Below are 23,794 nucleotides of genomic sequence, written 5' to 3'. Positions count from 1 at the left end.
CACTAATGGTATGCCTGTACCACTAATTGATTTATCAATGTAATTAAGCTATTGATTACCCACATCAGGATAGTCAGTCCTATGTATGAGGGGGGCGGTCCATACGGGACTTGAGCCCAAGACGAGCATGTTGTTTGGAAAACTAGTTTAGTGCATAACAATAAACTTATTTTCATTCATTGAAGAACAGAGAAGCTGTTGTGGTCCGATCGAACTTACCCATTCTGTCCATCTGGGTATGCCACTCAGCGATAGCAGTCGACGGCTTCCGTATGATGTGTGCGTGGAAGGATGTGCGTGAGTTACAGGTCGCTGACCAGACGATTGAGAGAGAGATAGTGCAAAATAGAGGGAGATCTAACCTACAGCGCACATGTAGTGAGTATTCAAATAGGACTAACGGGCCCGTGCTATTCATTTATAATTAGGGAATAAAGGATTTTATATGTTTGTGTCAATGCAAAGTAATCGTTTTCATCATTGTAGTAACGTCCATGCATCCGACATCAAAGAAGCCAAAGCAATCAGAAACCGATTGAAGATTTTAAAGCTCGCAGGCCACAGCGGGCATTAAGCACTGTTGTGGAAGGTCAGTGTTTTACGAACAAGAGCCCAACTGAATAGGAAAGGACTGTTCAAAGGGGAGTGGTTAGTACCAACATGTGATCGTCCTGATGATAGTTTTAAGAGTGTGTTCCTTTAGTCAAATAATTATTGTTTAAAATACGGTCGAGTAAAATACGTATGTTTGTCAATGATAATAAAAGGTCAAGGCTAAGTATGTAGAGAGAAAAAATAAATAAATAAATAAATAAAAATAAAACATAGTCCCCCGATCCTGTTAGTATACGATCGTCAGCAATTGACGTCGCATTCCAGCTAGCACCACGAGGAGGTAGGATTCGGAGTTCCAAGATAGCGGTTGCATAATAATACATCCGCTTCCTGGCATTAGCTAGCCAGCTGGAAAGAGCTTGATGAATTTAAAGTGTTTAAAAATACGAAGAACAATATGTTAATACTTACTCAAACTCCTGAACTGATTGGATGGCACGCAAGATGGTAATGAAATTGTTGGGCTGGGCTCGCTTAAGCTGGTACTCGCGTATATATTCTATTAATGCTCCCCGGTTTGTGCCTTTAGAACTTAAAAAGGGCTTGACCCAGCGCCATAAATTCTCGATGGTCTGTGTGTGTACTAATGGATCGCTTGGGTCGACAAAATTCTCGGAATGGTTTATCATCTCGTGCTCATACCCTTTTCCGTCTAATCCGATGTAGGCACGCCAACCATCCGTCACAATTGTCGTTCCGGGGGCCACATTGTTCATTATAATGCCCTGCAAGTTGCCAGCGTCGCGTTTCTGAACCAGCTCCAGAGAAATCTCTTTTGTCTCCCGACAAATACCACCGACCAGCCAAACCTGGTTGTTGTCCGCGATCCGTCCTCTGTGGTACTTCGTTTGGTAATGACGGACTCGTCGATCTCCACAGTGAGCCCTTCGCCTCCGATCTGTTGTCGGTGGGTTTCCACATATTCAGCGCTTATTTCACGGAGTATTTTGAACCATTTTAGAATGGCTGTCTTACCTACAATGAGATAAAAATAAAACAAAACAAAAAATTAATCAAAACCGACTGATTGAAAAAAATACTAAAAATAAATTACCGGCTGCACATTCAGCTTCCGCAACCATCCGCGTCGTATTTCGAGACCACTCGAAGGTTATCTCCATCAACTGGGATAGAGACAGCCTCGAATTTTTGAAAATACTATCCGTGCGGACAGTACATTCCCAGCCGGTGCAGCTCGATGTAGGCTTGCAAATCCATTTGCAAGCATTGGAGCGCTTGGTTACCTTCAGCTTCATTTGTCTCTTGCACTTGCTGCATTGTTGCGTTGGCGGCAAGAGTTCCGCTTCCTGCAAAAGACGAACCAACCCTTCCTCATCCGCGGTTAGCTTCTTCAGGTCACTGGAATTTTTGACTGCTGCAAATATATCCATGGTTAATGGTTTGTCCTGAAAATAAAACTTTCAAAAAGAGAGAATCTTTAATCTGTACACCACTTTGTTGATCAAAACATTCAACTACATACGGAGCAATATTTTCCCGCGCGATCTACACTTCCACACATAACCGATTTTACTCATTCGTTAGTACAATACATTTAAACACACTCAACCGATATCGACGATTGATTGTGTGGTTTGTGAAGTAGTGATGTCCTGCTCGACCCGCACCAACCGGATTGGAGACATCCGGAAGCAACTCGGAGTCGTTCGAAACGACCCGTAAGATTCAAGGAGGTTCAGTAGGTGCAACGATTCCGGAAATCCGGTAGGTGCAAGAAAGCAGTCTCGATTCCGACACGTTGGTGCATTTCGGGTCGGGTCAAGGTAGGTTCAATACTCGATCAGAAATCGCTGCACCTTATGCACAGCGCTGCTTATGCTGCATTATTATGCGCTGTAATCGATTCCGACCCGCGGGTGTAACGAGTTCGGGTCGACCCGAATGATGAGTAGGTGACAAGCGACTTCGACCCGTTGGTGCAGCGATTTCTGATCGAGTATTGAACCTACCTTGACCCGACCCGAAATGCACCAACGTGTCGGAATCGAGACTGCTTTCTTGCACCTACCGGATTTCCGGAATCGTTGCACCTACTGAACCTCCTTGAATCTTACGGGTCGTTTCGAACGACTCCGAGTTGCTTCCGGATGTCTCCAATCCGGTTGGTGCGGGTCGAGCAGGACATCACTACTTCACAAACCACACAATCAATCGTCGATATCGGTTGAGTGTGTTTAAATGTATTGTACTAACGAATGAGTAAAATCGGTTATGTGTGGAAGTGTAGATCGCGCGGGAAAATATTGCTCCGTATGTAGTTGAATGTTTTGATCAACAAAGTGGTGTACAGATTAAAGATTCTCTCTTTTTGAAAGTTTTATTTTCAGGACAAACCATTAACCATGGATATATTTGCAGCAGTCAAAAATTCCAGTGACCTGAAGAAGCTAACCGCGGATGAGGAAGGGTTGGTTCGTCTTTTGCAGGAAGCGGAACTCTTGCCGCCAACGCAACAATGCAGCAAGTGCAAGAGACAAATGAAGCTGAAGGTAACCAAGCGCTCCAATGCTTGCAAATGGATTTGCAAGCCTACATCGAGCTGCACCGGCTGGGAATGTACTGTCCGCACGGATAGTATTTTCAAAAATTAGAGGCTGTCTCTATCCCAGTTGATGGAGATAACCTTCGAGTGGTCTCGAAATACGACGCGGATGGTTGCGGAAGCTGAATGTGCAGCCGGTAATTTATTTTTAGTATTTTTTTCAATCAGTCGGTTTTGATTAATTTTTTGTTTTGTTTTATTTTTATCTCATTGTAGGTAAGACAGCCATTCTAAAATGGTTCAAAATACTCCGTGAAATAAGCGCTGAATATGTGGAAACCCACCGACAACAGATCGGAGGCGAAGGGCTCACTGTGGAGATCGACGAGTCCGTCATTACCAAACGAAGTACCACAGAGGACGGATCGCGGACAACAACCAGGTTTGGCTGGTCGGTGGTATTTGTCGGGAGACAAAAGAGATTTCTCTGGAGCTGGTTCAGAAACGCGACGCTGGCAACTTGCAGGGCATTATAATGAACAATGTGGCCCCCGGAACGACAATTGTGACGGATGGTTGGCGTGCCTACATCGGATTAGACGGAAAAGGGTATGAGCACGAGATGATAAACCATTCCGAGAATTTTGTCGACCCAAGCGATCCATTAGTACACACACAGACCATCGAGAATTTATGGCGCTGGGTCAAGCCCTTTTTAAGTTCTAAAGGCACAAACCGGGGAGCATTAATAGAATATATACGCGAGTACCAGCTTAAGCGAGCCCAGCCCAACAATTTCATTACCATCTTGCGTGCCATCCAATCAGTTCAGGAGTTTGAGTAAGTATTAACATATTGTTCTTCGTATTTTTAAACACTTTAAATTCATCAAGCTCTTTCCAGCTGGCTAGCTAATGCCAGGAAGCGGATGTATTATTATGCAACCGCTATCTTGGAACTCCGAATCCTACCTCCTCGTGGTGCTAGCTGGAATGCGACGTCAATTGCTGACGATCGTATACTAACAGGATCGGGGGACTATGTTTTATTTTTATTTATTTATTTATTTATTTTTTCTCTCTACATACTTAGCCTTGACCTTTTATTATCATTGACAAACATACGTATTTTACTCGACCGTATTTTAAACAATAATTATTTGACTAAAGGAACACACTCTTAAAACTATCATCAGGACGATCACATGTTGGTACTAACCACTCCCCTTTGAACAGTCCTTTCCTATTCAGTTGGGCTCTTGTTCGTAAAACACTGACCTTCCACAACAGTGCTTAATGCCCGCTGTGGCCTGCGAGCTTTAAAATCTTCAATCGGTTTCTGATTGCTTTGGCTTCTTTGATGTCGGATGCATGGACGTTACTACAATGATGAAAACGATTACTTTGCATTGACACAAACATATAAAATCCTTTATTCCCTAATTATAAATGAATAGCACGGGCCCGTTAGTCCTATTTGAATACTCACTACATGTGCGCTGTAGGTTAGATCTCCCTCTATTTTGCACTATCTCTCTCTCAATCGTCTGGTCAGCGACCTGTAACTCACGCACATCCTTCCACGCACACATCATACGGAAGCCGTCGACTGCTATCGCTGAGTGGCATACCCAGATGGACAGAATGGGTAAGTTCGATCGGACCACAACAGCTTCTCTGTTCTTCAATGAATGAAAATAAGTTTATTGTTATGCACTAAACTAGTTTTCCAAACAACATGCTCGTCTTGGGCTCAAGTCCCGTATGGACCGCCCCCCTCATACATAGGACTGACTATCCTGATGTGGGTAATCAATAGCTTAATTACATTGATAAATCAATTAGTGGTACAGGCATACCATTAGTGAAAACAGTTATGTCCAAAACGGAAAAAGAGAAGTAAAAACACCTAACTATTTTGATTTTTTTTATTCATGAATCAGACTGACCAAACCTTTTTGCAAGCTAGTTGCATTTCTCACACAACAATTTTGGTAGATGATAGAACACCTTCTGTTAAGACGGAAGCACTTTTACCGTATCGATCACGACAACGCAGCACTTTCTTTCTTTTTGGCTTAACGATGCGAACATGTCGACCTGTACAGGCTTTCGAAACTGATTTGGTACCACGCAGCCGGATAGTTTAGTTTAGTTTAGTTTAGTTGAGGATAGTTGATCCTTGCTACGGGGGGACGGACCGTATGAGTTTTGAACCCATGACAGGCATGTTATTAGGTCGTACGAATTGATGACTGTATCACGGGACCGCACAGCGTTGCACTTTCTTCCTATTTATATCATAACAAATAAATAATTGTTATGCTTTATTTCCGCTACAGCCGACAAACGTGGTCATGCTGACGTTATGTATAAATGCTTACAAGACTTATTCGTATCACCTAACCGGATAGTCAATCACTGGTTGGTGTGTGCTGGTTGGTGTGTGCTTCAGTGGTGCAAAAAAACATTAACTCTATCTTATCGTTGCACCGAAAGGTGCATGGCAGCGCCGAAAAGAATATAGCCATACCCTTCTACGCTCTCCTTTATACAGAACTGAGACACCAAAGGCACCCCGAGAGGCTGGTCACGGTCTTGATCATCATAATGCAAAACCCATCAATTGCACTCATTAAATACAAAGACGATCTATAGCTTAAAAAATATTTTGCCATATTTTATTGTTAATAATTGAAATAATAACAGATGTTGAACATGAAGAAAGTATAATAACATTTGAGTGAACACACAAATAACAATTATCATTACTTATCATTACACTTGCCTTGTTCATATTAAATTCAAATACCACTACTTCTTATAAGAGATAGGGTTTAAAAAACTAAAAGGTACAGGTATCTTATAAACATACTTAGTGAGAACATAACGATATATGGTACATGGTAGCAGCAATTCCTATTTACTTTTTGTGCACGTGCAGCAGAATCCAGGGATGGACGCAACATGTTTCAGCGGCATACGGCTGGCCAGATCCTTAACGAACAGTCGCGAGATCAGATGGGCCGCCGGCTTCGTCATATCTGGCGGCATCTTAAACTGCAGCTTCATCGTACGTGGTCGCCAAAACCGGGACCTTACCGCACAGCAGCTTGTACGCCAGCACGCCCAAATTCGATAGATCGACAGTTTTTATGTGCGGCTGACCATGCACCATCTCGGGCGATAAATAGTCAAGCGAAACGCACAGCGTCGTACCGGAACAAGGTCGGCTCGTACACGGACCAACCGAAATCGGCAATCTTCAGATCACCACCGTGCCCCAGCTGCAAGTTTTCCGGATGATGTCACGATGTATCACGTTGCGCTCGTGCTGCGATGAATAGGTGTGTTACTTTATAGCATGCAAAGGACAGCGGCGAAACACGACGGCCGACGCATCCTCCGGATCATCTTAAGCGGTGCATTCGAGCATGGGGTGTGGATGCGAATGATCAACCACGAGCTTACTGAAGCCGTATGGCGCGTCGGACATGGCTGTTTGCGCTGGCTGGGACATGTTGTAAAGATGCCAGACTCGTGCCCCAACAGCAGTGTGTTCGAAAGCGGCACTCAGTTCGGTACTAGAAGCAAGTTCAGCAGCGAGTTCGATGGCTAGATCAGGTGAAGTAAAACCTCGAAGATCGAGTGCCTACATCGATGGGAAGCTGCAGCTAGCGACCAGGCATTCCTATCAAGAGAGAGATGGAGAGGGAGAAAACCAAAATGAAACAATGTATAAGCAGTTTTTTTTTGCACTCAAATGCAATTTGTCTGTCTATGAATTGGGTTTGAACATATCACAATTCATTCCTGAGCATATTTTTTCATTCAGTTCATACTTACGTTCGTCAGAAGTGTAAGAGTGTTGACCATGATTGATTGACCATTGAACGATTGAAGAGGCTTATGAAACCGATATAAACGGATAGACCGATTTATGTACTTCAATTTCTAAAAAAATAAATAAATAAATAAATAAATAAATAAATAAATAAATAAATTAAACGAGATACTCCTACTGATGAAAAATATAAAATGCATAAAAAGGAAAGAAATGAGCGGTGAGGGTTTTCGATGATAAAATATTACAAAATATCTGCTCAGCCGAGCACTAGCAACGGAACACCAATGTATGATGCACCCGGCACTCCGGCGAGGGGCCAAGCGCATCCGATTTTAGTCAGCACTAACCAGCCAGTGAGCCATTCTGCCATCCAATCAGCCAGCCAGACAACCAGGCAGGGAAATTACATCATCATATTTACACATTATCGTTTTGTTCACATTATGCAACTGCATCGTCTAAAACACATTGTTAGCGGAACCTAGGAACAATCATTTATATGCACATTATGAAGAATGCGGAAGCGAATACATCGGGCCAAAAACAAAAAAAAGGAGAACATCGTAGCTGAGAAATTTCCTTTCAACGCAATCACTGATTTCTTACCTTTTTGCACTTTAGTGATATTTTTTTGCTACCGAAAAATACACAAAACACACAGTTTTTTAAAACAATATTTGTACACTATTTTATTCAGTAAAGAATTCACTCCAGCACTGATATCAATCTTACTTAATGTTTACACACCACACAAAAACAAAGGACCTACTATAACGTACAAAGTTCGACACCTTTAAACGAAACTAGTTCATCCCATTTACACTGTATTTTGTACACTTGTATAAATACTTTCGAAGTATACAATACAGAAACCGATGCTCATGATTTAGTTGCATAAAACTAATGCAATCACACTTAAAACATACATATAGACACAATCACTACACGACATCACTACAGCACTTCGCCGATCGAGATCTGCACACAACACGCCCGCTCCTAATCTAAACACAACACGTCCACGAAGCGTTCAGCTTCTCCGATGTCGCCTCATTCAAAGCACCAGGGCCAACTGCGACCAATCGACTCGGTGGCATCACATCCAAGTCAGTATCCGCAATGAGACCTCCCTTCCGAGGCAACAGTCATTCGATCGTTCGTCTGGCATTAGCTGAAACTAAAGAAAGAAAAAAAAACGTATGCTTGTAGTTATAATCCAACTCACCCGTGCATTAGAAGCATTTTCACGGCGACAAAGACTGTCGGTAACGTTTGCTGGATCTTGCCGTGCGCTTGCCAATTGAGTGCACATTTCTCATTGCCCATTACGTGGACATCAAGGTGGCCATCATACTGCCCGGCGACGACGGCTCCTTAAATATAGCGGATGAGCGCGTGGCTCGCCACCGATGGAGACATGTCGCGGCAGAAGGTGTACCACACGTTTATCGGCTGACGTCGTGCTGGATGGCGCCGGAGGAGATGGAGCGGGACCACGGATACGGCTTCTAGTCGTTCGGCTTTACCGCGATCGAGATAGCGACCGGAACTGCGCCGTACCACAACTAGAAGGGCCTGTACCAGGCGTGCGGCAAGACGTTTCGCAAACTGGTCACCGAATGCTTGTAAAAGGAAATGTCCAAGCGTCCAACGGCGAGCCGGCTTTGTGTAGTAGGCTATGACTACCAATCAGTGGGATTTTGCCTCAGCATAATTTCGCTTCCTAGGCATAGTAGCCTATGCCTTCTTTAGTAATAAATAAGTTCTAAGTTAACCACCAAACAAGCAAGTTGGCGAATCTCGTCGCGAAGCAGCAGCAGCAGATCGAAATTTTAGCAAATCGAACTTATTCGACGGCGGCTAGCGGAAGCGAGAAGACAATCGAGTCGTTGGCAAATGGAATCCAAGATTTCCTGTACGATCCGGACGCAGGAGTATTCTTTGATGCCAAAGCCAATGCCAATTTGCTATTCTGCCAAAGCATCCTCGCGATTTCTCTCTGGATGAGACCATTACAAAACTGAAGAAGTTGTTTGGTCGCCAGAAGTCGGGTTTTCACTCCCGTTACCAGTGCCTGCAGTACGCCAAGAGTGACGCGGATGATTTTACTTCGTATGCTGCCATGGTCAACAAACACTACGAAGCATTTCAACTTTCCAAGCTCACGTCGGATCAATTCAAAGCTCTCCGATTTGTCTGTGGACTCCAATCACCACGGGATGCGGACATCCGAGCTAGATTGATTTCGAAACTGGAAGCTGATGACACTGCAGTTGTTGAACAAGGAGAAGCTGCAATTAAGGTGACTTTGGAAAGCCTGGTGGAAGAATTACGTTCATTACTTACTTACGTTCATTACAACTTACCTTGTTTTCCATGATCGAACATCGTTTAGTTGGATTGCCGGCATTCTTCCCGCTTTCGAACGTTCGCCGGCTCAACACGGTTGCACAACAGCTGCATAGAAAATACCGCTTTAATTGATTTAATATTACAATTATTGGCTATGCTTTACTTACCCTAAACTGCTTTCAGGCGTGCGAAGTCGATTCTACCGCCATTTATAATTTTTCGGCTGTTTATTTTACACATTACACACAACACTTTCATCACCGATGTATGCTTTTTTTAATCATTCGCCGTTGTACATCGTGAGAGCTATCGTTCGGTTCAAAATGTAAACAAACTTTATTTTTTCAATATTTGACAGATTGCATGACCGATCAACCGCACACTATCTCGTTTTTCTTGTCAGGGCTGCTTCGATTGCCATAGGGGGGGCCTTAAAAAATCTTTTACCCACACACACACACACACATGTACACATACACACATACACACACATGCACACACACACACATACACACACAAACACACAAACCACACATAAACTTGGCCCAACGGGTGCATGCTGCGTTGAAAACACTAGGGTCCTATCATTCTGTCGTATACAGTATCGTATGTCAAACTGGCGGCCCGCGGGCCGCATGCGGCCCTCGTCAATGCTGAATGCGGCCCGCGAGAATATTTTGAGAATTTCTACAATCACTCCAAACCAAAAAACTGTTATTACTATTTGTCGAAGTGCATTTAATTTTCCAGAGAAGAACAATCACTTAGATGGTATATTAATCGAATCTAACATGAATGTACCCATTACACCTCATAAACTTATTCTACACAATCGTACAGAACAATCGAGACCCTTAAGAAACATTGAATTGAATGCAAACTCAGTCGGTATTATGTTTCGATTAAATTCTGAATATTAGCATAGTATCGTGCACACTCGATTGCACATTCTATATGGAAAAATAGATTTGCGACTACCTTCTACCAACAAAAAGTAATGAAAATAACTTGTCACACACACTTGGAAACTTCGCAACAACTAATGATGAATTGTCAGAATCGCATCCACGGCGCAAAACCATTTTCGATCTTAGCTATAGCAACTTCGAATCCGGCCAAATCAAACCAACAGTTCCATTCGGTGCCGTCCGAAGCCTATAGAACTGTTTAAAGCCATTCGGAACCGTTGGAGTCAGGGCGATGGCAACGCTCATCGATTGCGATTTTATCGGACGAGATTTATATGGGATTTGACAGATAACGTCGGACATGCGATTTCGTCGTCCGACGTTATCTGTCAAATCCCATATAAAAATTTGACAGGCCGTCCGATAAAATCGCATGCGAAAAGCGTTGCCACCGCCCTCATCGGTTGTCGCACGGAGCGGCTAATCTACTGAGAGAAATGGATCCGGTCGGTCCCACCGAATTTGACCATCTCAATGCCCCCGAGTGCCGAGTAAAGGATTCATTCGGCTCCGAATTTCTCCGATTTGCACGGCTCCAACCTTATAATGTTACATCATTGATGTTCGATTGGAACCACTTCTGTTTTTTTGTCATAATCATGCCACCATCAATGTTAATAAAAATGATTGTAGCCAAGTTGGAATTTTGTGTACCCCACATTTTGCAAGACGAATTAATGTACTTTTGAACCTCCCCGAAAATCTAAACCAAAATGATATGACTACGCTTAAGCCTAAAGTATTTAGATGAAGAATTAAAACAATTGAAATGCTGGAGTCGTGCGATACATAGCTTATTAATAGATTAGCTCACACAGTCCATACCTCAATTCGCGAATCATCTCCCTTCAAGTGCAAAACAAAATTTGCCAATCTTTATGGGATCACACACCACGAATTTTTGTCAAATAAAATTATCGTAATTTAACAAAATTATTTATAAGATACGAGTTTTTGGAACTTGGAAATTAGCAAAAATAATGTTTAAACGCGTTTTATAACAATTTTTCTCTTGATCTGTCAAAAAATTGCAGGCAAATATTTTTGTTATTCATCCAGCGATGGATAGCTCGGATGGCTTGAAAAAGATTCGCCTCGCGAAAAAGATACCTCAGTGAAAAAGTGTGGTTGAGCGATATTTTCTAACAGAACAACCGTGTTAGAACGCGACTAATGAGAAATTTCCTATTTTTATAATAAGGATGAAAACAATGCATGTGACTTTAAAAGTACATTAAACATTTTTTTAAATAAAAAAGTGCACAATAAAAAAAACATAGCAAATTTGTAAATAAGAAACTTTTCCAGATTTGATTTGAATATATTTTTTATTCTCAACTTTCCGGCCCACGAATCACTGAAAATCTGTACTTGCGGCCCTCTTATGAATTGAGTTTGACACAGCTGCTGTAGAGAGAAAAAGGAATGGTTCGATGAAGAGTGCAGACGAGCACTATCCGAGAAGAATGCAGCGCACGCCTCCATGCTACGGCATCTAACCCGTCAGAACGTGGAGATCTACAGACGACTGAGGAAACAGCAAACCCTGCTCTTCCAGGCCAAGCAGCGCCGTTTTGAAGAGTCAGACGAATAGCTGCTGGAGCAGCTTTCTCAGTCGGGGGACACCCGCTTGCTCTACAGGAGATTGAAGGAGGCACAGAGCGGATTTGCTCCTTATACCGCAATGTGCCGGGATGCGGAAGGAAATCTCCTGACGGAAGAGCGGGAGGTGTTCGAAAGGTGAAATTGCTACTACGAAAGACATCTGAATGGAGCAGGCGCAGGAGAGGCTGGCGCAACTGGCAGAACAAGGCAACCACCACAGCAACAGCACAGCAGTAGCAACAGCGACAGCATCGGCGCAGACGACGAGGTGCCCCCGCTATCTCAGGATGAGATTCAAGCAGCATAAGAGCAATAAGTCTACCGGCAGCGAAGTACTGGCGGCCGAGCTCTTCAAGATGGGACCAGAAAGGATTACCGTCGAAATGCATCAGCTGATCGTGAAAGGCTGGGAGCAGTAGGAACTACCGGAGGAGTGGAAGCTGGGTGTTATTCACCCAGTCTACAAAAAGGGCGACAGGCTGGATTACTGGATTGGAAGGTGTCCTTCGAGGCGCGGGTCTAGACAACGACATCCGTGGCACGATCTTCTACCGATCTCTTTAATTTCTTGGCTTCGCGGATGGCATCGGCATTATCGGCAGGACAACAGCGAAGGAGTGTGAGGCGTACACCCAGTGTTAAAGCCTCTCCGAGGCCCTAGGCGTAATGGTAGACGGGGCCCCGTTACCAAATCCATCGACGGGGGGGGGGGGGGGGGTTTGTGAAATGGTGTACGAATCATGCACTGCAAATTTTCTAAGTTTGCTGCAGTTACAGACACCCCGATAAAATTTTTGGTGCATATTCGGCTTGCGGAATTAACGTTTTAGTGTGTGAATAGTCTGTAACCATTGTTCTCGTAAAATCAACAGTCAAGTTTTTATGGAATTATTCGTTTCTATTTTCTAATTTCTCCTCAAATTTGACCATATTGATTGGTCCGACAATCCATGTTATGTTGATCAAATTTGGAAGAGTTCAACTATATGAATTGTCATATTAAAATATGTTCAGTTACTTTTTAATAAATAGGATCTTCCTATCTTTCAAAATCGGGCAAATATTTTCTCGGGCCTGACTGCATATTGTGGCGGGTCGGACTTTGCCGACCGCTGTCGACAGCTTAATTAGTTCAAATTTTACGCGATCATTCATATCGGTATTTCCTTTCCGTCGACCCTTCCAAATTTGACCCAAGCCCTTCAACAGCTTGCCATTCCACCATCACTTTGTCCAGTCCACAATTTTGACTGGGGCCCCAAAGGTAAGCCGGGCACGAGTTCTTAGTTTTTGCGAGATAACATAGACACAGGCCAAATTAAAGAGCGCACACATCGACATCGGAATCGATTCTTGAATGAAACCTCAACAGATAAAAAGAGCGTGCTTGGTGTCAGCCAATTTTTCTTGCTAATTTCTACAGCTACGAACCGTTGTGTTGAGATCGGTTTCGGATCCTTTTAATGTCGTATGTCCTTGTAGTTTGCGTGAGGCATCTCTTGTAACGGATTTTCGCTTTACCCAATTTGTGCGTAGTATTCAATGCATTTGACACAACGTTTTGGGCCAACGCTGATGAAATGATATTGTTTTGAGCTGTGGGCATGTATCGCAGCGTTCTGCGCATCCAACTAAGGTAAAAATATTGCACATGTTAGAAAGACAAATGTTTTCTGCTTCTGATAGTAAAATGCTTCTGATAAATAAAATAAATATGCTTCTGATAGGTTTGGTAGTAATAGTAAATCTGATTGTAAACATAACCCCCGGAGGGAAAATGGGGGTATATTGGGTTGACAACACCAAATAGAAGGGGCCCCTCAATCGACGGGATCATCAACGGGGCCCCCAAATGGCCGAGGCAATGGAGATTGTTCTTCGTATTATGGCTGTATATGGCTGTATGTAGATGCAGCTGTAACGGTTTTTGGTCTTGTTGTATTCGCAAAAATTGAAATAGTCGATAAAAACCATATATAAATTAACATGGTCCATAGGTTCCTTGAGTATTTTTATACCCTTCCCCCCTTCCTTCTAACTGAAACCTTTCCCATTTCCCCTTCTCTTCGGTCCACAAACTTGATGTGTTCGATTAGGATCAAGAATGAAAATTTTAGTTTTTGCATTAAAAGACACACACAATCCACTATCCCAGGCCAGGAATGTGAATACCATTTTTCGTGTGAAACAGCTGTCTGCTTTCGGCACACAATCGCAAAGCGGTAGCAGGGGCCCCGTATGCAAGTACAGGACGGTTCATCCCAGCCAAGAGCGCACACAATGACATCGATTTAACCATTTCTCGAATGAAACCTCAACCCACTGAAGCACCGTTGACCAAACGACCTTCCTAGGCTTTTTAAAGTGACGCGAGCTTGGTGTCAGTTTTTCCTGCTAATTTCTCCGGCTACGAGCCGGTGTATTGAAATTTTGTTTAGGGGCCTTTCAATTTTTGTCTGTGCATGATGTGTGCTTGTGGCTGTTGAAACGGGTTTTCTTTGTGGTTAAACGCAGCGTTCTGTTCTGTGTTCCGTGCATTGGATTTTAGCAGCAAGTGTCTCCGCGTTTTTTTTTTTTTTTTGGTGAGCTCGTGCACCGACCATCCACACCAAGCCACCAAATGGATGGGGCCCCTTATTGACGGGGGCCCTCACCGACGGGGCCCCTTCATCGAAGAGTCCACATAATCGTTGGGGCCCCGTAAACCACCTTTGAGTTTTGGCTTCAATATAGCTGTAACGGTTTTTTATCTTGTCTTCACGCAAAAAGTTGTAGCTAAATAGTGATAAAACATCATTTTAATACTAACATGGCCCAGATCCTTTTTGGACTTATGAATACCACCCCTTCCCGATTTCCCCTATTTGTCAGTTGACCACAAAAGTTGAGAAGGGCCCCGCGTGAAAATTTAAGGTTTTGGGTTAAAAGCAGGCACGCTCCACGATCTCAGGCTTGAGATGTGAATACCATTTTTCGCGTGAAAACAGCTGTCTGTTTTCGGCACACATCTGCAAAAAGTATAGGGGCCCCAGACAAGCTCAGGCACGTTTCATCCAAGCCAAATTGAAAAGCGCACACATCAATATCGATGGAATCGTTTCTCGAATGAAACCACTTCCCACTGGAGCACCGTTGCTTGCTTGATGTTAGTCAATTTTTCCTGCTAATTTTACCGGCTACGAGCCGGTGTATTTATATTGTGCTTCGGGGCCTTTAAATTTTAGTCTCGGTGTGTTGTATGCTTGTGTTGTGTAACGGGTTTTCGGTGGTAGTTAAGCGCAGCGTTCTGCGCATTCCATTTTAGCAGCAAGTTGCTCTGCGTGGTTTTGGGTTTGGGTGTCTCGTGCACAGGCCACCCACACCCGCAAAAATTGAAGGTTTCTCGCTCAGCCCAATACTTTGCGCCAACGAAGATGAGGTATTGATTTGAGCTGTGCGCGCGTGTCGCAGCGTTCTTCGTTTGCGATTTTGGTGCAAGTATCGGCAGAGTTCTTAGAACATTTAATGTGCTGCTTTGAGTACTATGGGGCCCCGGTTTTCTGCAGTTCGGGGTCCTCGACAAAATGTAGTGAGTGAAGCGATGGGGAAAATGAATTAATTAAAAATAAGTCTTTTTGAAATAGATGGTAAAAGTCCCATCCAGGGTGGGGGGGGGGGGGGGGGGGTGGTAGATTCGATACGAAGTCGAACATCCACAATGACGGGGCCCCCTAGATCGCCGGGGCCCCTGGCGGCCGCCCAGTCCGCCCACCGTTTAACGCGCCACTGCGTACACCCGACTCAAACGCAAAGCAGTAAGAATTGGATTGAGAATCAATATGACGAAGACAACGACCTGCTTGCCGGTGACTCAGACTGTGGTGAAGAAAAAATGTTGCTGGTGTAATGCGATGATCGTACAACTGTACTTCGAGTACCGTCGCGGTAGGTCAGTTTTTACTGACATGAGCCGAGGTGGATTAAAACTTCGTTCGAGCGGACTTTTCGACACTTGATCGTCCAGGCGATCATAGAAACCTTTAGGAGGTTTCCCTTACTGGAAACGTTGGAGTTTAGAGGCCTTACCTTGGGTAGGGGGACATAACTAAACTCTTTAAATGAGAAGTCGATAGATGTAGGATGGGCATAGTCCTATCCTGACAGTCCGAACGAATCTGACTTGCCATGATCGGAGTTGGTTTTATTCATACTCAAAAGAAGTTAAGGGTTTCTCACATTTGGTTCCGGGTTGTATGTTGGAAAGTTATTGTTTTCACTCAGCTAGTTACGTTTGTCTTTTGTTGACAAGAACGATGGTTCTTGTCACTAAGTTCCTGTTTTGGGTTTAATGCTTATACTGTTCCTGCTTTGGGTTGTAATGCATAAACTGTTCCTGCTTATGTTGTACGTTTCGGTTGGTTCTGTTAAGTGTGTCACAATTGTTTTTATATGAACGGTGTGACCTGAGCTCTTCCGGGTGTGTATGGTATGATCTGATTTACTGAATGTGTTATAATGAATGTGTTACAATGGTGTGGTTTGGCTTTCCAAAGTGTGTTACAATGTGTTTATAGCTGATAGTGTGTATTACAATATGTTCTGTATAGCAGATATGCTACACCTCCTCCCTTTAGGAGAATAACGAAAATAATGAAATTGTTTGAAGTTATTCTTTTCATTTAATTAAACTGAGTATTTGTTATGTTTTTTTGGTTTAGTAATTAAATCATTACTTATCTCTTAAGGTGGGTAATATTTTATGTAAATAGATCTATTATCTAGAGATAAAGAATAGTGAATATTTAATTTTCTCCTAAAATATTTTGATTTTCCTATGATTCCTTTGTTGGGTTCGTTTCTAGAGTTTTCTGCTTTTATAGATCTTATGACTTTTTGCATGGAGATAACATTATGAAATTTTTCTTTGAGCTCTTTTAGAATCTTGTCGTAAGTAACATTATTTCTTGGTTCTTTTACATTTTCTTCACATAATGTGAAATAATTCATTTTTCTAGCCTTATTATCGTGGCAATATAATTCATTGTTTAATTCATTTATAAACTTTTTCTTTGATTTGATGTTACGTTTTCTTTTCTTTAAATGTTTTGGCTCAGTTGCATGATTGTCGTTGCAATTAATTTCATCATTCATTTCCATGTTGTCTAGCAGTATTAAACTATCTGTTACTTGTTTTTCAACCATATTTTTCTCATTTTCATTGCTTATTGTAATCATTTGTATATGTTGCATGTTTTTATGTTTATAATCATTGTTAGTATCATTTTCATATTCTTTTGTGAATTTATCGTTCACTTTCATTATTCTTTTTGAGTCGTCTCTTGACCTTTTCATATCATTATTTGTTTCATTTTTTAATGTATGTCTTCTTTTTGATTTATTTTCATATTTTCTGTCATTATAGTTTTCTTTGCTGTTAATATTTCTATAATATTTTTTAACTTGGTCATTTATTTGATTAGTATTTCTATAATCTTCATCATTTTGGTGGTAAATATGATTCTTATGTAATTGATTATTATTATTGAACTGTTCATTTCTGTTCTGTTCTGTTCTGATGTAATAACAGTGCATATTATTGGATCTGTTCTGAATACTATTGCTATAATTGTATTCGCGATTATTATATCCTTGATTAACTTGACTCTGACTACTACAATTCTTTAACTGATGGTGGCGTTTGTAGAAACTGAAGTTGTTATTATTTCTATAACTAAAGTTGTTGAGTGTTGTTTGAGTAGTTAATGATTGATTCAAATTTGGAAAAAAATGGTAATTAAGCTGGTTGTTTCTTTGCGGGTATTCATGGTTTAGACTATAGCCATGTGTGTTAAATTGATAACTATTTTTATTGATTTCCTCGCATTCATTTTCCAATACTTTTTGAGTTGCATCTGTTATCGTTAAGAAAGTACCAATCTTCAAGATCATTTTAGTTTCTTCATTTGAAATCTTTTGTTTTAGAGTTTCTATCCCTTGTTTGATTGCCATATCGTTTGCAATTTTTTCTGGGAATTCTAATTCTAGGTAAATTAAATTGAGTTTTTCTGTAAGCATTTCAACTTTCTGGCAAATTGTTTGTGTATCCTTTGATGTAATGGATTTCAATTCCACTATAATCCTGTTGGGTGTTAGCTTTTCTTTACATCTTTTTTTGATGTCGTTTATAAGCTCTGTAAAAGATGTAATATTGCTAGGTAGCCCTATTCTTGCTTTACCAATCAATCTGGTTCGTAGGAATTTTATAAGCATGGCTTCATGGTTTGGATTTAGTTCAAACAAAAACTTTGATGCGTCTTCAAATGTGTCAAAAGTATCAGAAGAACCATCGTACATTGGTAAAAGACCTATGGCTGTTTCAAGATCAAATTTAGCCATTTTTGTTATTTTTGTTAGTTTTAGTTTATTTAAATGATTTAAAATCTTAAATTGATGGATATTTTACTTTAAGATATTTTTTTTTTTTGCTGTTAATTTCTAACATGGTCTTAAATTATTTTTTTTTTCATTCATATGTTATTGCTTTTTGTACTGGATTTATACGCCAAATATAGTTTTCTGTAGGGGTTATTAAACCTTCTTGTCAATCTAGTGGTCTAGTAGTCATTCTTATGTAAGATAAAATCAGTATTGAAAATAGATTTGTTTGATACTTCTTGAATTGTCAGCAAGTAATGACATTTAAATATGTTATCATTGATATTGTTAGTTTGATTCTTTTGTGTTTCTTTGCTATTAGGCATATCTTATGCATCGCAAGCTCTAATGCTTGGCTTATATTCGTATTTACGTTAAAATTTGATTTTCTCATTTTTGCGTCTTATGTTTGATGTGGATTAATTTGATATCTTATTTGTATCTGTCATGCAAGGGGAATATATTCTTAAACTGTTTTTTGTGCTGCTTTTGCAAATTTATGCAGCCTCATCAGTAAAATTTTGAATTTACGGTACCTTGTTTAAATACATAACATGTATTTAATGTTGCTGCTGCTGATGATGATGCTACGCTGCATTTTTACCGGTGCAAGGTGTTAAATCGGTGCTAGGTACATACTCGATGTTGGATGTGAAGTTCTGCGATGTCATCAGTTGTCGCTCGATGTCTTGTCGTGGTTGAGACACTTGTCCATTCTCGTCTGCCAATCCATATTGGGCGGTGGGCTCGGTTTTTCTTTTCGTCTTCCTCGGTGGGAACGGTTGTTCCATTCAATCACACTGACCACAGCTTGTTTTGCACTGCACTTTATCATTCCATATCACTTGCTCCAAGAATCGTATAGATTGCTATACTGTACTGTGCTGAACTTGGGTAACAACAACCCTTTTTAACAAAGTGTGCTTTTTTCTATAGTTTACCCATTTCAAGGTTACTCTACTAGGTAAACCGATCGCATGAGCGTTAATACGTTTTTACACATTTAGGTAGGTTCTCACAACACTGTGTACGGTTAATGTTTGTTCATCAATTAAACATTCAATTTGCACTTACACTGCACTAAATTTTATTTTTTTTTCATTCTGCACTGTACGGAACATGCTTGTAGCTGTTCTTTCATCGTTATTGCTTTTGTTTACATATGGGTTACTTGCACCCGCTGCGTTGATGAATGTTCCGTAAAAAAATTGCACATTTGACACTTTTTTTCACTTTCCGCTGACTGCCGCTTATGGTCACAATACTTTTGATTCGTCACACGACACTTACGCTTTACATTACCGTTGTACGTATCACATTTTACTTGAAATAATTTGCTTACACTTCTGCCTGTCGATTGCAGATTAAGGTCACGGTCGCCATGTAATGAGTTCGGATGATGTTACGGTCGCCATGTAATGTATTCGGATGATAGCTACGGTCGCCATGTAATGCGATGATCGTACAACTGTACTTCGAGTACCGTCGCGGTAGGTCAGTTTTTCCTGACATGAGCCGAGGTGGATTAAAACTTCGTTGGAGCGGACTTTTCGACACTTGATCGTCCAGGCGATCATAGAAACCTTTAGGAGGTTTCCCTTACTGGAAACGTTGGAGTTTAGAGGCCTTACCTTGGGTAGGGGGACATAACTAAACTCTTTAAATGAGAAGTCGATAGATGTAGGATGGGCATAGTCCTATCCTGACAGTCCGAACGAATCTGACTTGCCATGATCGGAGTTGGTTTTATTCATACTCAAAAGAAGTTAAGGGTTTCTCACATTTGGTTCCGGGTTGTATGTTGGAAAGTTATTGTTTTCACTCAGCTAGTTACGTTTGTCTTTTGTTGACAAGAACGATGGTTCTTGTCACTAAGTTCCTGCTTTGGGTTGTAATGCATAAACTGTTCCTGCTTATGTTGTACGTTTCGGTTGGTTCTGTTAAGTGTGTCACAATTGTTTTTATATGAACGGTGTGACCTGAGCTCTTCCGGGTGTGTATGGTATGATCTGATTTACTGAATGTGTTATAATGAATGTGTTACAATGGTGTGGTTTGGCTTTCCAAAGTGTGTTACAATGTGTTTATAGCTGATAGTGTGTATTACAATATGTTCTGTATAGCAGATATGCTACACTGGTTCGGTACGGGTTTGCGTCATAGGCTTTGGCTATATGTATATTTGGAGCTTTGGCTATGTATATATATATATATATATATATATACATATATATATATATATATATATATATATATATATATATATATATATATATATATATATATATATATGTATATATATATATATATATATATATATATATATATATATATATATATATATATATATATATATATATATATATATATATATATATATATATATATATATATATATATATATATATATATATATATATATATATATATATATATATATATATATATATATATATATATATATATATATATATATATATATATATATATATTATATATATATATATATTGGCCCTTTATAAATTGTAATTGTGTAAATTTGGTCCAATTTTCGGCTATTCTCATTCGTTATTGCTATCTCATCATTGATTTGTAAATTTATTGGGTTTACTTTGACTTACTGGCTTATCCGTTTAGTTGTTTCTCTCTCCATAAAACTTCTTGTTCTATCGTGTGGTATAGTTTTAGTCTATATTTTAATTCCTGTGAATAATCTTCGTAATCGTAGATTGGATTTTTGTTATTTAAGATTTCGTGTTGGAATTTCTCTCTTCTTCCAGAAACTAACTCAAATGGAGTGTATCGATGCTCTAGATATGACGTAGTGGTATATGAGAATGTGTAATAGCTAATCCATTCATCCCAGTTGTCCTTATGTTCATTAGTGTAGCTTCTAAGATATTCGTTAAAGCATTTGTGGTTAAAATCTAGCGCTCCTGTAGTTTGAGGATGGTAAGCCGTGGAAAATGTATGTTCTATTTTAAGTATATCTGTTATATTATTAAATACATCATTTTTATACTATGTACCCATATCTGTTCTTATTTGTGATACATTTGTTCCATACATTAGCATAAACTGTTCTATTATAGCTCTAGCAATCGTGCTGGCTTCTTTATTTGGTATCGCGAATATGGTTATGTGTTTTATGAAATTATATTGTATTGTTACTGCGTATCTATTCCCTTTTTATGTCTTTGGAAATGGTCCTATTGTGTCTATAGATATAGTTTGAAATGGTTGGTATGGTGTATCTGTTTTTACAAATTTTTCAATCGTTTCTTGTTGGTGTTTGTTTAGTTTTTAAAGTTTACAATTGTTTACGTTTTATTTTATGATTTTTTTCATGTTATTAAATTTAAATTCTCTTCTAATCATTTTAAACATCCTAGTTTGTCCTAAATGACCTCCCGTAGGTGTTTCATGATTATTTTTGAGTTTATTCATTTTTTTTTTCCTTTTTTGTTATCTCTTTTTGGCTCTCATAGATTGTTATTTCGAGATTTATTAGGCTTTCGTGGGCAATTTTCTAGGCATCTTCTACGCTGATTTTTTTCAAATAGCTTGTCTTTATTTAATATAGCGAAATTTTCTAATTTGGTCGCCTTGGCTTTTCGCTCTAGTATCCGTAAAAATTGCACTAATTCAGAGTTTTCCTTTCTTTTATAGAAGTCCTTTACTAATAAAGGCTCTTCCTTCCCTATATTGCCCTTGAGATAAAAGTCTCTTACTAATAGGAGAACTTTAGTTTTATTTTTGTTTAAAACCTTTCCTGATATTTCAATAGTGTTTTCGTTTTCCTACACCTCATTTTGTAGTTTTGGAACGTTCTGCTTCACCATTGATCTTGTCAACTCGATGATGTTTTTAATGTCATCCGACGTGATGTTGATACGGGATAGAGCGTCCGCCACTACATTCTGTTCTCCTTTCACATGTTCGATTATAAAGTCAAATTCTTCAAGACGGATCTAGACGGATTCTTGTCAATTTGGAAGAAGGGTTTTTCATTCAAAACAAATATACCAGAGGTCTATAGTCTGTTTTTACTCTAAACCTTGTGCCGAAAAGATACGGTCTGAAGTGTTCTTTTGCCCAATGAATTGCTAGTAATTCTTTCTTTATTATTGCCTTATTGCATTCTTTCTTTGTGAAGGTCCGATTTGCGAAAGTGATTGAAAGTTCAGTACCATTGTGTGTTTGCGATAATACTGCTCCGCAAGCTGTTGTTGACGCATCGGTTGTTAATATAAACTCCTTCTCGAAATCAGGATACTGCAATATTTTAGGATTTATCAATGCGTCCTTTAGGTATTCAAATGCCGCTGGGCATTCCGGGGTCCATTCAAAAGTTACTTTTTTGCGCAGCAGATTATTAAGTGGTTGTGCCTTTCTCGAGCAATTTGGCACAAACTTCCTATAATAATTGTAGAAAGCAACAAATCTCCTAACTTCATCCGCATTTGTGGATACCGGGTACTTTCTTGAGCTGTCGTACTTAGTGTCATCAGGCAAAATTCCTTTATCGGTAATTTTGTGCCCTAAGTATGTAACCTCTTTTTTGAAAAAATGGCTTTTATGGGAGACCACAAGTCTCCATTTCTTCCTTGTCGAAGATTTTTTTGGTACGAGCAAAATTGGTGAGTTGTAGTGCGACACTGAAGGTTCAAAGATGCCGTCCTCTATAATTTTTCCCAGCTGCTCCTTTATTTCCGGTAGTTGTGCGTGATTCTTTTTATTATTTGGTATGTATACCGGAGCTTTATCTTCTAATCTTATCTTCTTATCTCGTAGAAGTTATTAACTGTTAGTTTATCCCCGGTTAGATGGAATATGTCATTAAATTCCATCAGCAAATTATCGTATGCAATACCTGTATTTTTTTAGCAGTTACTAGTTTGTACTGCATTTTTTGAATTTTCCACCCTGTTATCATTGTTGAGTTGATTTTGTACAACATCGTATTGATCAAGGGCGATTGTTCTCAGGTGGTTAATTCAATCCAGTTTTGGCTCGTTTGAAGTGTTAATTATTTTCAAATTGGGTGAACTTTCATTCGCGATGCAGTTTCCAACTAGAACATCCTTTTAAAATTCTTATGCGCATACTACTTCGTCTCTCCTGAGCTTATTTAAAAAATTTACTTCTTTGATTATTTCGCATCTAGGGGGTATCAAAGTTTTACCCTGTAGCGTATCCTCCATGGGAACCTCCAGATCTTCCCCTTCATAGTTTAATCCAGATCTATAGATAGTAATCTATTCTGCATTGGTAGCTAGTATAAAAATCCCTACCTAGAATTCCATCAAAAGGAATGGGAAAGTCCTGAGGAACTATATGAAATTCCTGGAAAATACGTTGTACTTCGACTAAAATGTCTGTTTATGTGGAACCATGGGAAATAATTGTTCCTTGACCGATTCCCTGAATGTCACAGTTATCTTTAGGTTGATATACCTGTGTCTTTTTCACAATTTTTTTTATTATTTAT

This window comes from Anopheles coluzzii, chromosome X (assembly GCF_943734685.1).
Source record: "Anopheles coluzzii chromosome X, AcolN3, whole genome shotgun sequence".
Taxonomy (NCBI): domain Eukaryota; kingdom Metazoa; phylum Arthropoda; class Insecta; order Diptera; family Culicidae; genus Anopheles; species Anopheles coluzzii.
Note: the sequence above shows the minus strand (reverse complement) of the source record.